This window comes from Molossus molossus, unplaced genomic scaffold, assembly GCF_014108415.1.
Source record: "Molossus molossus isolate mMolMol1 unplaced genomic scaffold, mMolMol1.p scaffold_m16_p_12, whole genome shotgun sequence".
In the NCBI taxonomy this organism is placed as follows: domain Eukaryota; kingdom Metazoa; phylum Chordata; class Mammalia; order Chiroptera; family Molossidae; genus Molossus; species Molossus molossus.
Genome location: NW_023425347.1, coordinates 212,082 through 229,877, shown reverse-complemented (window position 1 = coordinate 229,877; position 17,796 = coordinate 212,082). Strand labels below are relative to the sequence as shown.

General features: G+C 45.0%; 1 non-coding gene across 1 annotated transcript; it reads right to left on the bottom strand.

Moving 5' to 3' along the window:
• Positions 1–8,690: 8,690 nt before the first annotated feature.
• LOC118627375 lies at positions 8,691–8,888 on the bottom strand. The gene has a single exon (XR_004959124.1). It is a non-coding gene; the product is annotated as a small nucleolar RNA SNORA74 (small nucleolar RNA).
• Positions 8,889–17,796: the final 8,908 nt, after the last annotated feature.

Sequence of the window (17,796 nt, the reverse complement as noted above, 5' to 3'; positions counted from 1 at the left end):
CTTTCTCTGGACCACAGGCCAATGCTCTAACAGCTGAACCAAATTGGCCAGGGCTTCCTTTCTCTTTTTTTTTATTTTAAAATCTAATTTTTGGGATGTGTTCTTAAATAACAGTTTTTTTCTTACAATTTTTATTAATTTTTTCTTGTTACAGATGTTTCTCCTTTTTCTCCCTTAGACACCCTCCTCCCCATCCCAGCTTCCAGCTTCCTGGCATTGTTGTCTATGTGCATTGGTTATGCATACATGCATATAAGTTTTTTGGTTCATCTCATCCATCTTCCTCCTCGCACCCCTACTCTGAGGTTTGTCAGTCTGAACCCTACTTTTTTCTATGTCTCTGGGTCTATTTTGTTCATCAGACCACCTTGTTCATTATATTCCACAAATAAGTGAGATCATGTGGTATTTGTCTTTCTCTGGTTGGCTTATTTCACTTAGCATAATACTCTCTAGCAACGATCTACAACCAAGATTATTCTATCTTGCAAAGCTATCATTTAAAACCTATGGCCATATCAAGTGTTTCGCAGACAAGAAAAAGCTAATGCAGTTCATCATCACCAAACCAGTATTATATGAAATATTGAAGGGTCTTCTTGAAGGAGAAGAACAATAATATGGACAATAAAATGGCAATTAATACATATCTATTAACAATCGAATCTACAAACAAAATGAGCAAGCAGAACAGAAACAAACTCCTAGATACAGAGAACTTTTTGTTGCTTGCCAGATGAGTGGGGGGTGAAGGAATTAAAAAGTACAAATTAGTTGTTAGACTGATGAACGCCAAAGGGAAGGGAGGAGGGAAGGTGGGATGAGATAATCCAAAGAATTTCTATGCATATATGCATAGCCAATGGACACTGACCATAGTGTGAGGAAGGCAGCAGGGGGGCAGGATTGGAGAGGAGGGGGTTAATGGGGAAAAAGAAGGGGAACACCTCTGATACATTCTACAATAAGGTGAGTTTAAAAAAAGAGTAATTTGACAAAATCCAGCACCCATTTCTGATAAAAACACCCAGCAATCTGGGAATAGAAGGATCATATCTTGACATAATAAAGGCCATATATGAAAGACCTACAACCAAAATCATACTCAATGGGCAAAATTAAAAGCATTTTCCTTAAGAACTGGAACAAGATAAGGATGCCCACCGTCACCACTCTTATTTAACATAGTACTGGAAGTTTTAGCCACAGCATTCAGACAGGAAGAAAAAATAAAAGGGATCCAAATTGGAAAGGAGGAAGTGAAACTGTCATTATTCTCAGATGACATAATATTATAGGTAGAAAACCCCAAAGACCCCATCAAAAATCTACTAGTCTTAATAAATAAATTTGTCAAAGTAGCAGGATACAAAGTTAACGTCAAGAAATTGACAACTTTCTTATACACCAATGATGAACTCACAGAAAGAGAAAATAAAAAAACAATCCCATTTACCTTCGTGGCAAAAAAAATTAAGATACCTAGGAATAAACTTAACCAAAGAAATAAAGGACCTATTTGCAGAAAACTACAAGTCATTGAAAAAAGAACTAGAGGAAGATATAAAAAAATAGAAGGACATACCTTGTTCATGGACTGAAGAATTAACATAATTAAAATGTCCATATTACCCAAGGCAATCTATAGATTCAATGCAATCCCCATGAAAATACCAAGGACATACTTCACAGAACTAGAACAAATACTTCAAAAGTTCATATGGAACCAAAAAACAGAACAGAGAACCCAGAAGTGGACCCAAGGCAATATGCTCAATTAATATTTGACAAAGGTGGCAAGAGCATACAGTGGAGTAAAGACAGTCTCTTTAATAAATGGTGTTGGGAAAATTGGACAGCTACATGCAAAAAAATGAAGCTAGACGCTCAACTTACACCATACCAAGAATAAACTAAAAATGAATAAAAGACTTAAATGTGACTCATGAATCCATAAAAATCCTAGAAGAAACTGTAGGCAACAAAATTTCAGACATCATACGCAGCAGAATTTTCACTGACACATCACCTAAGGCAATAGAAACAAAAGAGAAAATGAACACATGGGACTACATCAAACTCAAAAGCTTCTGCACAGTGAAAGATACAATCGTCAAAACGGAAAGGCTACCCACTGTATGGGAGAGCATAATTGCCAACAATATATCAGACAAGGGGATAATTTACAATATATATAGAGTGTTCATACAACTCATCAAAAGGAAGACAAAGAACCCAATTAAAAAATGGGCAGGGGAACTAAATAGACACCTCTCCAAACAGGACATACAAATGGCTAAGAGACATATGAAGAAATGCTCACCATCACTAATCATCAGAGTAATGCAAATTAAAACAATAATGAGGTATCACCTGACACCTGTCAGAAAGGTTGGAATTAACAAATCATCAAACAACAAGTGTTGATGAGGGTGTGGAGCACTGGGGACTCTAGTACACTGCTGGTGGGAATGCAGACTGGTGCAGCCACTATGGAAAACACTATGGTGTTACCTTAAAAAGTAAAAATTGAACTTTCATTTGACTCAGTGATCCCACTTCTAAGAATATACCCTAAGAAGCCCGAAGCACCAATCAGAAAGAATATATGTATTTCCATGTTCATAGCAGCACTATTTACAATAGCTAAGGTCTGGAAACAGCCCAAATGTCTATCAGTAGAGGAATGGATAAAAAAATCTGTGGTACATATACACAATGAAGTACTATGCAGCTGCAAGAAAGAAAGATCTTTTATCCTTTGAGACAACATGTAGGGACCTGGAAAGTATTATCCTAAGTGAAACAAGCCAAACAGAGAAAGACAAGTATATGATCTCACTTATTTTTGAAATATAATGAACATAACAGTCTGGAGAATGGGGTAGTTACAAAGACTTCGAAGTGGGGTACAGACTGACAATCTTTAGAAGAGGGGGTGGTGAGGGAGAGATAAACCACAGAACTTATATGCATGTGTGTTTAGGGTTCATGTGTTCATGAACAATGGACATGTACAACAATGCTGGGGAAAGGGTGGGGGGGAGCGGAGATGGAGGAATCAGTGGGGGAGAAAGGAGAAACATCTGTAACAAAAATTAATTAATTAATTAATAAAAAAAAAGAATAAGAACAAGACAGGAATGCCTACTTTCACCCCTCTTATTCAACATAGTACTAGAAGTCTTAGCCACAGCAATTAGACAAGATGAAAAAAATAAAAGGGATCCAAACTGGAAAGCAGGAAGTGAAACTGTCATTATTTGCTGATGACTTGACATTGTACATAGAAAACCCTAAACACTTTATCAAAAAATCTCCTAGATTTAATAAATGAATTTGGAAAAATAGCAGGATTCAAAATTATCTTCCAGAAATCAATGACATTCTTATACACCACTCATGAACACTCAGAAAGTGAATCTAAAAACACAATCCTATTTACCATTGTAACAACAACAAAAATACCTAGGAATAAACTTAACCAAGGAGGTAAAAGATTTGTTCTCAGAAAACTACAAGATATCGAAAAAAAGAAATAGACAAAGCTATAAAGATGTGAAAACTTATACCATGTTCATGGTTCAGAATAATCAACATCATTAAAATGTCCATATTACCCAAAGCAATCTAAAGATTCAATGCAATCTCTATTAAAGTACCAATGGCATATTTCATAGATCTAGAACAAATACTCCCAAAGTTTATATGGAATCATAAAAGACTTCTATTAGCCACAACAATTTTAAAAAAGAAGAACAATGTGGGAGAGATCACAATACCAGATATCAAGTTACATTACAAGGCCATCATAATCAAAACAGCTTAGTACTGGCACAAGAAAAGACATACATATCAATGAAACAGAATGTAGAACCCAGATACTGACCCAAGACAGTATGCACAATAGACATTTGAGAAAGGAGCAAGAGCATACAATGCAGAAAATACAGTGTTCAATAAATGGTGTTGGGAAAATTGGACAGCTACACCCCCCCCCCAAAAAAAAGAGAAAAAAAGAAATTAGACCACCAACTTACACCATACAGAAGAATAAACTCAAAATGGATAAAATACTTAAATGTAACCTGTGAAATCATAAAAACCCTAGAAGAAAATATAGGCAGAAAATCTCAGACATCATATGTAGTGGAATTTTCACTGATATATCACCTATGGCAAGAAAAACAAAGGAAAAATAATAAATAGGACCATATAGAACTTAAATGCTTCTGTATGGCAAAAGAAAACAGCATCAAAATGAAGAGGGACATGTCTGACACCACTGGATAGATCTTCTGGACAAAAATTAACAAGGACATAGAGTCCTTACAAGACAAACTAGATCAGTTGGACTTCATTGATATTTACAGAACATTTCACCCCAAAGCTACAGAATGTACATTCTTCTCAAGTGCACGCGGGACATTCTCAAAGATAGGCCACATGTTAGGACACAAAGTAAGTCTCTACAAATTCAAGAAGATTGAAATCATATCAAGCATCTTCTCAGATGACAGTGGCATGAAACTAGAAATCAATTACAATAAAAACACACAGACACTTTTAAACTCTAGGAGGCTAAATAGCATGTTATTAAACAACAAATGAGTTACTAATGAGATTAAGATAGAAATTAAAACTTCCTGGAAACCAATGAAAACGAACACACAACAACACAATATCTATGGGACACAGCAAAACGGTTCTGAGAGGGAAGTTCATAACACAACAAATGAAAGATAAAAAACATATAATCATATCAATAGATGCTGAAAAAGCATTAGACAAAATCCAGCACCCATTTTTGATAAAAACACTCAGTCATGTGGAAATAGAAGAATCATATCTCTACATAATAAAGGCCTACCTCAAGAAACAAGAAAAATTTCTAATTGACTTTCTAACCCTACAACTTAAAGAACTAGAAACTAAAGAAAAAGAAAAACCCAGAGCTAGTAGGAGGAAGGAAACAGTAAAGGTCAGAGGAGAAATAAACTTCATAGAGACAAAAAAAAAAAAATTAAAAGATCAATGAAACAAAAAGCTGGTTCTTTAAAAAGATAAACAAGACTGATGGACCTTTAACCAGACTCACCAAAAAACAAAAAGAGAGAAACCAAATAAACAAGATCAGAAACAAAAAAGGAGAAGTGACACTACAGAAATACAAAGGATCATCAAAACATACTACGAACAATTATATGCCTACGAATCAGATAATCTAGGAGAAATGGACACATTTCTAGAAACACACAGCCTCCCAAAACTGAACCAAGAAGAGATAGAAAATTTGAACAGACCAACAGAACAACTAAGGAAATTGAAGGTGTAATTAAGAAACTCCCAGCAAACAAAAGCCCAGGCCCAGATGGCTTCACAGGGGAGTTTTACGGAACATTCAAAGAAGATCAAATACCCATTCTCCTCAAATTATTCCAAAAAATCCAAGAAGATGGAACACTTCCAAACTTATTTTAGGAGGCCAGCATGATCCTAATTTCAAACCTGGATAAGGACACTACAAAGAAAGAAAACTACAGGCCAATATCCCTGATGAACACAGATGCCAAAATCCTTAACAAAATATTAGCAAATCGGATCCATCAATACATCAAAAAATTATTCATCCCAACCAAGTGGGATTCATCCCAGGGATGCAAGGATGGTACAATATTTGCAAATCAATAAATGTGATACACCACATAAACAAATGAAAGATAAAAAAACATATAATCATATCAATAGATGCTGAAAAAGCATTAGACAAAATCCAGTACCCATTTTTGATAAAAACACTCAGCCATGTGGAAATAGAAGAATCATATCTCTACATAATAAAGGCCATGTATGAACAATCTATAGCCAACATCATACTCAATGGGCAAAAACTAAAAGCATTCCCCTTAAGAATGGGAACAAGACATCGATGCCCACTTTCACCACTCTTATTTAACATAGTACTGGAAATCTTAGCCACAACAATTAAACATGAAGAAAAAATAAAAGGGATCCAAATTGGAAAGGAGGAAGTGAAACTGTCATTTCTGTGGTGTCAGTTGTTATTTCCTCTCTCTCGTTTTTGATTTTGTTTATTTGTGCTCTCTCTGTTTCTTGGTGAGACTGGCTAAGTGTTCATCAATCTTGTTGATCTTTTCAAAGAATCAGCTCTGTTTCATTGATCTTTTGAATTGATTTTTTAGTCTCTGTGTCATTTATTTGCACTCTAACTTTACTGTTTGGTTTCTTCTACTTGCTTTGTGTTTTTCTTCTTGTTTACTTTCTAGTCATTTAAGTTGTAAGGTTAGATACACAATTAGAAATGTTTTTTGTTTCTTGAGGTAGGCCTGTAGTGCTATGAACTTCCTGCTCAGGTCTACTTTTGATGCATCACATAGATTTTGTGTTTTGTGTTCATTTTCATTGATTTCCAAGAAAGGTTTCATTTCTTTCTTAATTTTTTTGATGACCCATTTATTGTTTAATAACATGCTGTTTAGGCTCCATGAGTGTGAGTGTTTTTGAGTGTTTATATTGTAATAATTTCTAGTTTCATGCCATTGTAATTTTAGAAGATGTTTGATATAATTTCAATCTTCTTGAATTTGTAGAGACTTAATTTGTATCCTAACATGTGGTTTATCATTGAGAAAAATCTGGATTCAACAGTTTTGGGGTATATTTCTCTGTAGATATTTATTAAATCCATTTGAGCTGGTGCATCATTTAGAATCTTTGTTACCTTGTTAATTTTCTGTAGGATCTATCCAGTCATGTCAGTGGGATGTTGAAGTCTCTTGCTAAGATTGTATTGCTGTTGATTTATTTTTTAAAGTCCTCCAGAAAATTTTCAATATATTTTGGTCCTCTTATATTGGGTGCATATATGTTTACCAAGGTTGTATCCTCTTTGTTGATAGATCTTTTCAAAATTATGTAGTGGCCTTCTTTGTCTCTAGTTATGGCCTTCATTTTAAAGTATATTTTATTAGATATAAATATTGCTTCCCTAGTTTTTTTTTTTTCTTTCACTTTGCTTGGATAATTTTTTCTATCCATTTACTTTCAATCTTTGTGAGTCTTTTGTTGTGAGGTGGGTCTCTTGTAACCAATGTATATATGAGTCCTGTTTTCTATCCATTCAGCTTTCCTGTGTCTTTTAATTAAATATTTTAATCTGTTTACTTTAAAGTTTATTATTGATATGTTCTTATTTATTGCCATTTTTATTTATTATGGTTATGTTTCTTTCTCTATTGTGCTGACTATAGCTGTTCTTTTAATATTTGTTGCAGTGAAAGTTTGGTGTTAATATAATTCCTTAGCTTTTTTTGTTGTTGTTGTTTTTTAGTCTGGGAATCTCTGAGTCACCTTCTGTTTTGAGTGATAGTCTTGTTGGTTAGAGTAGTCTTGGATTCAGGTCCTTGTTTTTCATTACCTTGAATAGTTCATGCCATTCCCTTCTGGCCTGTCGTGTTTCTGTTGATAAATTAGCTGATATCCTTATGGGACCTCCTTTGTATGTAACCTGTTTCTTATGTTTTTTTGTATTTAGGAGTTGGTTTCGTTGTTTTTTTTTAATTTATAACTTTTGGCATTTTAATTATGATGTGTCTTGAAATGGGCCTGTTTTGGTTCTTCTCACATTGGAGTACCTCTCTGCTTCTTGAACTTCTATGCCTTTTTTCTTCACCAAGTTAGAGAAATTTTCTGTCACTATTTTTTCAAATATATTCTCTAATCATTGCCTATTTTCTTCTTCTTCTGGAACTTTTATGGTGTAAATATTGTTACATTTTATATTGCACCACAGCTCTCTTAAGCTGTCCTCCTGTCTTTTTATTGTTTTTTGTTTGTTTGTTTGTTTTTTCCTTTTTGGTTTGCTGATTGGGTGATTTTTTTCTACCCTGTCTTCTAATCCACTGATTCAATCCTCAGCTTCCTCTACACTGCTGGCTATTCCATTTATTGTGTTCTTTATTTCTGCTATGTCACTCTTCATTTCCACTTGATGGTTTTTCATTTCCAATTCGTTGATTTTGATTGTTTCTAAATCTTTACTCATGCTGTTGAGGGTCCTCATAATCATTACTCTGAACTCTATCTCTGATAGCTTGTTTAATTCTTTTTTATTTTTATTTTTATCCCTTCTTCCTTAAATTCTCTAGTTCTTTCATTTGGGATGTGTTTCTTTGTTTAACTATTTTGGCTGTCTCTGTGGGTTTTGAAGCTTGCAAAATTTTCCCTATGGGTGTTGGTGTTTCACTAACTTTGGCTCTCTCTACTGGGTTTGGATGACTGTGGGAGGGCCCACGTTAAGCACCAATGTCAGATCTTAGTTTCCTGGGTAGATTTTTAGGCCAAGCTAAGATTCAGTCATCCTGTATCTTTTGCCTGCAGGCTATTAGTCTCAGTTTCTTTATGAGCCTCAGGTTGTAGCCCTCACCTGAATAAAAAAAAATCCCTCAGGTGGACATTTCTTTTATAAGAGAACTGAAGTTCTGTTCAAATGTTCAACCAGGTGCATGTTCACTGGCTGCCTGGGCAGCACTGTCCCAGCTTTCTGACTCTATGTCTAGGTGAGCCTGGCTAGCTGGGGTGCAGGAAAGGGCAACCAGGAGGATAAAGTTTCCTGAGGTGGGTTGAAAATGCTATCAGAACAATTAAGCCTTTAAATTAAATTATTTTTATGTGTGTGCTCCCACACTAGAACTAAGCCAAAGTGAATGCTTAGCACAATCTTAAAGATGCACAGTTCTACCCTGCACCAGTGCCAGATGCCACCAGAACACTGTTAGAGGCAACTGGAGAAAAAAGAGAGGACATTCCTCTCCCAGCAGTGTAACCATCACGGCAATGCATCTGTCTGGAGGGTGACCACTGCTGGGGCCATTAAGGCTTTCAGACATGAGAATGACATGAACTGATGTATATTTTTAAAAGATCACTCTGATTTATATGTTTATTTCTTTTTTATATAATTTGATTTTTATACATTTTTAAATTTTTAATCTATTGTTCACATTCTATATTAATTTTGGTGTACTGTAAAGTGGTTAGAAATAATTTCTATAATTTATAAAGTGATCTCATTGCTAAGTACATTATAGGGTCTCTTATTTTACTATTATTTGTTTCTTCCAAACATCTCTTTTGTAGTTGTTGAAAGTATTACAGATGTCCCCCTCTTTTACCCATTGTCCTTCTTCATCTCACTCCCACCACCCTTCTGCCTTCCCTGGCCTAGTGTCCATGTCGATTGGTTGTACCTATATGCATATAAGTCCTTTATCTCTTCCCTCCCACTCACCCCCATCTCTCTGAGGTTGCCAGTCTTTTCCCTAATTCCATGATTTTGGAGCTCTTTTGGTCCACAGCTTATTTTGTTCATTATGGGTCTCTTTTAAAAGAGTTTTAAGCCTATTCATGAGGGTTCCACCCTTATGGTCTAATCACCCTGTTTCTCTGTTTGACCCCTCTTAGGGTTCCCTGTCCCTCTTGCCCTTCACACTCTATGGAGAGTCCACTGTGCCTTTTGCCCTGCCTTTTCCATGGAGGGTCTTCTGTCTCACTTGTCTGCTCCAACCACAGAAGGCTTTTAGTCACCCATGCCCTGCCTACTCCCTGGTCCCCAGTCAACCTGCCCTGCCCCTCCATGGAGGGTACTCAGTGCTTTTTTTTCTGCCCCTCAACGGAGTGTCCTGTCATGCCTTGCTCTCTCAGAGTCCTCTGTGCCTCCTCCCTTTCTTTTCTATTCAGATCCTTTGTGCCTTCTCCCCTGCCCCCTCTAGGGTGGACCACCTCTCCCACCTGCCCTACCCCACAATAAAGGGTCAACTGTTTCTCAAAACAACCCATACCATGGAGGGATTTTTGTCCCCATGCCCTACCTCCTCCTTGGATCCCCTGTCCACATGCAATGCCACGCCATGGAGGGTGCTCTGTACTATTTCTTCTGCACCCTTCATGGAGTGTCCTCTATCCCCATATTTTGCACCCTTTTTGGATCCCTGTCCCTTCAGCCTATCTATGGAAAGTCCTGTTTTAGGATCCCCTGCCTCCTACTCTGTCCTATGTACAGAGCATCACCTGTCCCTTCTACCCAGTCTCTTCCAAGGAAGGTCTTCTGTGTTCCTGGCCTGCCCTTGCCATGGAGGGTTTCTTATCCCGCATGGCTAACTTCCATTCATGAACCCTGTAGATCAGAACTGCCATTACATGGAGAGTGCTTTGGGTATCTTGTTCTGCCCTATCTATGGAGTGTCCCCTCTACCCCTGCTCGGACATCTTTAGGAACCGCGGTACTGCCTCCTCTATGGAGATTACAGTGTGCATCCTGCCTGTCTGTAGATAAGCATCTCTGCTTTTTGTTCTACTCCTCCATAAAGTGTCTTCTGTCCTCCTGTGGTGCTACCTGTTAGGATCCTCTGCACCACCTGACCTGCCCCCTCTGTGGAGGGTCACACGTCCCCCCTGCCTTACTGAAAATAATGGGTCGACCATCTCCCTAGCTTGTCCCTGTTGTGGAGGGTTTTTTGTTCCCATGTCCTGCCTTCTCCCTGGATCCCCTGCCCACTTGCCTTCTCCTCCATGGAGGGTGCTCTGTCCTTTTTGTTGTGCTTCTGCCATGGAGTGTTATCTGTTTCCATGCTTTGTCGTGTCTTAGGGTCCCCTCTCTCCCCTGCTCCATTTATGGAGTGTCCCCTGTCCCTCTTGCCCTGTTCTGTCAAAGTGGATCTTCTGTCCCACCAGTATTGCCTCCTCCATGGAGGGTCTTCTATCTCCCTGGCTTGATTCTGCCTGGGGTGATATTCTGTACCCCATGCCCTGTTTACAGCCACCTGCCCTACCCCACAGTGCAGGGTGTTCTTTCCTTTTTATTCAGCTCCCACCATAAAGTGTCCCCTGCCCTCCACCTACCCCCCCTCACGGGCCCCAGTGCCTCCTGCTCTGCCCCCTCTATGGAGGTACCATTTTACCCCCTGTCCTGCCTTTTCCATGGAGTGTCTACTGTCTCCCGGGCCTGCCCTGGCATGGAGGGTTTCTTGTCCCATGTCCGTCCTACTCCCAGCTCCCAGTCAACCTGCCCTGTCTGTCCATGGCGTGCTCTCTACATTTTTTTTTTACCTCTCCATGGAGTGTCTCCTGCTCCCCTGCTTTGCTCTCTCTTGGGGTCTTCTGTGCCTCCACCCCTGCTTCCTCTACAGAGGGTCACCTGGTCCTCCTTCACTACCTTCAATAAAGGTTTCACTGTCCCTCTTCCCTGCCCCTTTCTGGACTGTCCTGTTTCTTCTCCCTGCACCTTCCATGACGGTCCTGTTCCTCTGCCTGGCCCCCTTCTAAGAAAGGTCCTATTTCCCCACCCAGCCCCCTCCATAGACAGTCCTGTCCCTACTCTCTGCCCCCTCCATGGACTGTCCTGTGTCTTCTCCCTACCCCATCCACGGATGGTCCTGTCCCTTCTCCCTGACCTTTCCATGGACTGTCCAGTTTTCCTGCCCTGCCCCCACCATGGACTGTTTTGTCCCTCTGCCTTGTGCCCTCCACGGACTGTCCTTTCCTATCCTCCTGCCCTCTTTAGGACAGTCCTGTCTCTCTGCCAGGCCCCATCAGACTGTCCCATTTCCCGGTCCCACCCTCTCGTTGGATGGTCTTTTCCCACCACCCAGCCCCTTCCATGGACTGTCCTGTTTCCCTGCCCTGCCCCCTTCATTGACTATCCTGTTCCTTCTCCCTGGACTGCCTTCTACATGGACTGACCTGTCTCTCTGTCCTGCCCCTCCATGGACAGTCCTGTCCCTCTGCCCTGTTCCTTCCATCAACAGCCATTGTCATCTGCCCTGCCTCCTCCATGGACAGTCCTGTCCCTCATCCCTGCCCAGTTAATAGAATTTCCTGTCCCTTCTCCCTGCTCTTCCATGGATGGTTCTATCCCTCCCCCCGGCCCCTTCATGGACTGTCCTATCCCTCTTCCCGGATCCTCCATGGACGGTCCTGTCCCTCTGCCTTGCCCTCTCCATGGACTGTGCTGTCCCTCTGCCCTACCCCCTCCATGGATTGTGTTGTTCCTTCTCCCTGCCTGCTCCATGAACTGTCCTGCCCCTCCCCCCTGCCTCCTTACTGGACTTTTCTGTCTCTGCCATGGACTTTCCAGTTTCCCTGTCCTTCCCCTCCATGGACTGTCCTGTACCTTCTCCCTGCCCTCTTCATGGACTGTCCTGTTTCTCTGCCCAGCAGAGTCCTTGGACTGTTCTGTCCCACTGTTCTGCTCCACCTCACTCTTCTCTCCCTTCCCCCTGACCCATCATGACAGTCCTATTTCTCTGTCCCTCCATGGACGGTCCTTTTCTTCACCCTGACCCCCTGATGGACTGTCCAGTTTCCCTTCCTTGCCCCACCATGAACTGTCCTGTTTCTTCTCCCTGCCCCTTCCATATGCTGTTCAGTTTCCATGCCCTGCCCTTCATGGATGGTCCTGTCCCTCTGTCTATCCCCCTCCATGACTGTCCATTCCCTATGACCTGCCCATCCGTGGACGGTCCTGTCCCTTGGCCCTGCCCCACTGTGGACAGTCTTGTCTCTCCACCCTGCCCCTTCCATGGACTGTCCAGTTTCCCTCTCCTGCCCCTCCAAGGACTATCATGTCACTCTGCCCTGCCCCTCCAGGACTGTCCTGTCATTCTCTCTGCCCCCTCCATGGACTGTCCTGTTTCCCTGCCCTGCTGCCTCCACAGACTGTTCTGTCACACTACCCTGTCCCTACCACAGACTGTCTTGTCCCTTCTCCTGACCCTCCCACAATGGTCCTGTTTCTCTGCCCAGCACCCTCCATGGACGGTCCTGTCCCTTCTCCCTGACAGCTTCTTGTACTGTCCCATTTCCCTGCCCTGCCATTATGTGGACTGTCTTGTCCTTATACCTTGCCCCATCCATGGACTATCCAGTCCCTTCACCCTGCCCCTTCCATGGATAGTCCATTTCTGTGCCCCAGCCCTTTATAAATGGTCCTGACACTCCATCCTGCCCCTCCATGGACGGTCCTGTTCCCCCACCCTGTCCCCCACATACTGTTCTTTCCCTTGGGACTGCCCCCTCCGTGGGCTGTGCTGTCCCTATTCTCGGTACCCTCTATGGACGGTCCTTCTCTCCGCCCAGCCACCTTCATGGCCAGTCCTCTTCCTCTGCCCTTCTCCTCCGTGGACTGTCCTGTTTCTGTGCTCTGCCCCCTCCATGGACTGTCATTCTTCTTCTGCCCTGTGCTCTCCACTGACTGTGCTGTCTTTTTTCCCTCCCCCACTCATGACATTCCTGTCTCTCTGACCGGGCCCCTCCAGGGACGGTCCTGTGTCTCCGCCAGGTGCCCTGTTGCACTTTCCTCTCTCCCCGCCATTTCTCTCTATGGATGGTCCTTTCCCTGTGCTCAGCCCCATCCGTGGATGGTCCTGTCCCTTCTCCCTGCCCCTTTCATGGACTGTCCAGTTTTCTGCCCAGTTCCTCCTCAGACGGTCTTGTCCCTGTGCCCTGCTTCCTCCATGGTCTGTCCTTTTCCTCCATCCTGCCCCCTCAGTGGAAGGTCCTGTACCTCTGCCCCCCACCTCTGTGGATGGTGCAGTTTCCCTGCCGTGCTCCTCCTTGGACAGTTCTGTCCCTCTGCCCTGGCTCCTCCATGGACTGTGCTGGCCCTCTGCTTGACTCCCTCCATGGACTGTCCAGTTTCCCTGCCCTGTCTCCTCCATGGACTGTCCTGTCCCTTCTCTCCTCCCCCTCTACAATGGTCCGTCCCTCTGCCCAATACCCTACAAGGACTGTCCAGTTTTTCTGTCCTGTCTCCTCCATTGATTATCCTGTCCCTTCTCACTGCCTTCTCAATGGACTGTCCAACTTTTCTGCTCTGCCCCTCCATAGACTGTTCTATCTCTTCTCCACGGCCCTTCCATGGACTGTCCAGTTTGTGTGCCCTGCCACTCCATGGACTGTCCTGTTTCCCTGCCCCCTACATGGACTGACCTGTCCTTCCATCCTGCCCCATCCATGGATTGTCCTGTCCGTTCTCTCTGCCCCTTAATGGACTGTCCCCTTTCTACACCTGGCCCCCTACATGGACAGCCCTGTCCCTTCGCCTAGCACCATTCATGGTGGTAATGTGCCTCAGCCCCGCCACTTTTATGGACTGTACTGTCCATCTGCACTGCCCCTTCATGGACTGTCCTGTCCCTTCTCCTAGCCATTTCCATGACTGTCCAGTTTTTCTGTCCTGCCACTCCATGGACTGTACTGTTACTCCACCCAGTCCCTCACATACTGTTCTTTCCTTCCAGACTGCCCTGTCTGTGGACTGTGCTGTCCCTACACCTGGCCCCCTCCATAGTCAGTCCTCTCCCTCTGCCCTTCCCCTCCATGGACGGTCCTGTTTCCATGCCCTGCTCCCTCCACGGACTGTCCTGTCCTTATACTCTGCGCTCTCCACCGACTGTCCTGTCCTTCCCCCTTCCACCTCCATGGACTGTCCTGTCTTTCTGCCCTGACCCACCATGAGCTGTCCTCTCCCTCTGCCTGGTACCCACAATGGTCCTATTTCTCTGCCCTGCTCCCTACACAGATGGTCCTGTCTGGCCGCTCTGCCCTCTCCACAGATGCCCTGTCCTTCTGCCCAGCTCCCTCCAGGGACAGTCCTGTCCCTCCAACCTGCCCCTTCTATTGATGGTTCTGTCCCTCCACAATGCCCCTCCATGGACTGTCCTGCCCCTTCTCCCAGCCATTTCCATGGATTCTCCATTTTCCCTGTGATGGTCTTCCATGGACTGTCGTGTCTCTCTGCCCTGCCACTCCATGGACAGTCCTGTTTCTCCGCCTGGTACCCTCCAAGGACTGTCGTTCCCCTGTCCTGCCCCCTCCACGGACTGTGTTTTCTTTTCTTCCTGCCCGCTTTATGACAATCCTGTCTCTCTGCCAGGCCCCATGTCAGACTGTCCTATTTCCCCATCTGGACTTCTTGGGTGGTCCTTTCTCTCTGCCCAGCCTCTTCCATGGACTGTCCTGTTCCTTTTCCCTGCCCTCTACATGGACTGTCCTGTCCCTCCATCTTACCCCTCCATGGACGGTCCTGTCTCTCATTTCTTTCCCATAATTGGACTTTCCTGTCCCTCCACCTTGCCCCTCCTCGGATTGTCCTATTCCTCTGCCCAGCTTCCTCCATGGTTGGTTCAGTCCCTCCATTCTGCCCTCTCAGTGTATGGTCCTGTGCCTCCACCTACCCACCTCTGTGGACGGTTCAGTTTTCCTGACTTGTCCCTCCATGGATGGTCCTGTCCCTCCACCCTGCTTCTGGTGGATGGTCCTCTCATTCCACCCGGCCCGGCTTGTGCACGGTCCTGCCTCTTGGTGGATAGTCCTGTCCCTCCACCCTGTTCCCTTCATGGTTGGTCCTATCTCTGTGCCCTTCCCCCTCCATAGACTGTCTAATTTCCCTGCCCTTGCCCTCCATGGAGTGTCTAGTTTTTCTGCCCTTCCTCTCCACATACTGCTGTTTTTCTGTGGCCTTCCTTTTTCATGTATATTCATGTCCCTCCGCCCGGCTCCCTCAATGGCTGGGCATGTCCCATTGCCTGGACCCACTGATGGAGAGTCCTGTTTCCCTGCCCTTCACCCTCATTGGACAGTTCTGCTTCCCTGCCCCATGCTCTCCATGGACTTTGTTGTTTCTTCTCTCTGCCCTCTCCACAGACTGTTCTGTCCCACTGTCCCTGCCAAGGAATGTCCTGTCCCTTCTCTCTGATCTTCCACACTGGCTCTGTTTCTCCACCCTGCCACCTCAGTGGATGGCCCAGTTTCCCTGCCCTGCTCTCTCCGTTGACTGTTCTGCCCCTTCTCTCAGCCATTTCCATGGACTGTCCAGTTTCCCTACCTTGCCCCTCCACAGACTGTCCTGTCCTTTCTTCCTCCCCTTTTTACGACATCCTGTCCTTCCAGGCCCCCTCCTGGGAGTGTCCTGTCTCTTTGCCAGGCCCCTTGTTGGACTGTCCTATTTCCCGGCCCGGCCCTCTCCTTGAATGCTCCTTTCCCACACCCAGCCCCGTCCATGGACTGTCCTGTTTTTCTGCCCTGCCCCCTCCAAGAAGTGTCGTGTTTCTTCTCCTGCCCTCTACATGGACTGACCTGTCGCTCTGCCCTGTCCTTTCATGGACAGTCCAATTTCCCTGCCTTGCCCCTCCATGGACTGTCCTGTCCATTCTCTCTGCCCCTCCATGGACTGTCCTGTCCATTCTCTCTGCCCCTCCATGGACTGTCCTGTCCGTTCTCTCTGCCCCTCCATGGACTGTCCTGTCCATTCTCTCTGCCCCTCCATGGACTGTCCTGTCCGTTCTCTCTGCCCCTCCATGGACTGTCCTGTCCGTTCTCTCTGCCCCTCCATGGACCGTCCTGTCCGTTCTCTCTGCCCCTCCATGGACCGTCCTGTCCGTTCTCTCTGCCCCTCCATGGACCGTCCTGTCCGTTCTCTCTGCCCCTCCATGGACCGTCCTGTCCGTTCTCTCTGCCCCTCCATGGACTGTCCTGTCCGTTCTCTCTGCCCCTCCATGGACTGTCCTGTCCGTTCTCTCTGCCCCTCCATGGACTGTCCTGTCCGTTCTCTCTGCCCCTCCATGGACTGTCCTGTCCGTTCTCTCTGCCCTTCCATGCACTGTCCAGTTTTTTTTTTATCCTCACCCAAGGACATTTTTCCATTTTTTGTTCAGATAGAGTGGGAGGGAGAGAGGGGGGGGGGAGAGAGAGAGAGAGAGAGAGAGAGAGAGAGAGAGAGAGAGAAACATTGACATGAAAGGGACACATCGAGTGGCTGCCACTCGCACGACCCAACCAGGGCCGGGGACAAACTGCAACCAACGTACGTGCCCTTAGCGGGAACCTAACCCGGGTCTCTCTGGACCACAGACCGATGCTCTAACCGCTGAGCCAAACTGGCCAGGGTTCCCTGCCTCTCTATGGACTGTCCTCCCCTCCCTACACCGGCCCCCTACTTGGACAGTCCTATCCCTCCGCCTGGGGCCCTCATGGTAATGGGCCTCAGCTCGGCCACCTTTATGGATGTCCTGTCCCTCTGCCCTGCCCCTTCACGGACTGTCCTGTCTCTCCCAATTTTTTCTAGGAACTGTCCTGTTTTCTTGCCCTGCCCCCTCCAGGGACTGTCCTGTCCCTGCTCCCAGCCATTTCCATGGACTGTCCAATTTCTCTGCCCTGTCCCTCCATGGACTTCCCTATTCCTCTGCCTTAACCCTCCACATTGTTCTTTCCCACTAGCCTGCCTTCTCCATAGAAGACTGTCCAGTTTTTCTTCCCTCTTCATGCATAGTCTGTCCTGTACCTCTGCCTTGCTTTTTCCAGGGACTGTCCTGTCTCTCTCCCTTGCCCTCTCCATGGTCTCTGTTGTCCCTTCTTTATGCCTTTTTACAGACGGTCCTATTTTCCTGTCTCACTCCCTGCACAGATTGTCCTGTTTGTTCTCCCTGCTCCTTCCAGGGACGGTCCTGTTCCTCCACCTGGCCCTCTCCATATGGCTCTGTCACTCCCCCTGGTTCCCTTTATGGACGGTTCTGTCTTTCTGCTCTGCCCTCTCAATGGGTTGTCCTGTCTCTTGTCCCTGCCCCTCCATGGACAGTCTTGTGTTTCCCTGCCCTCCTCTCACTCAGGCTTCTGAGGATCATGTGCACTGTTCTCTGGTCTTCACCTCTCCTGCCTCCAGGCTGGGTCGCAGTCTCTGTATCTGAAGTACTTTCTCACCCTCCTTGTCTGTTCCAATCC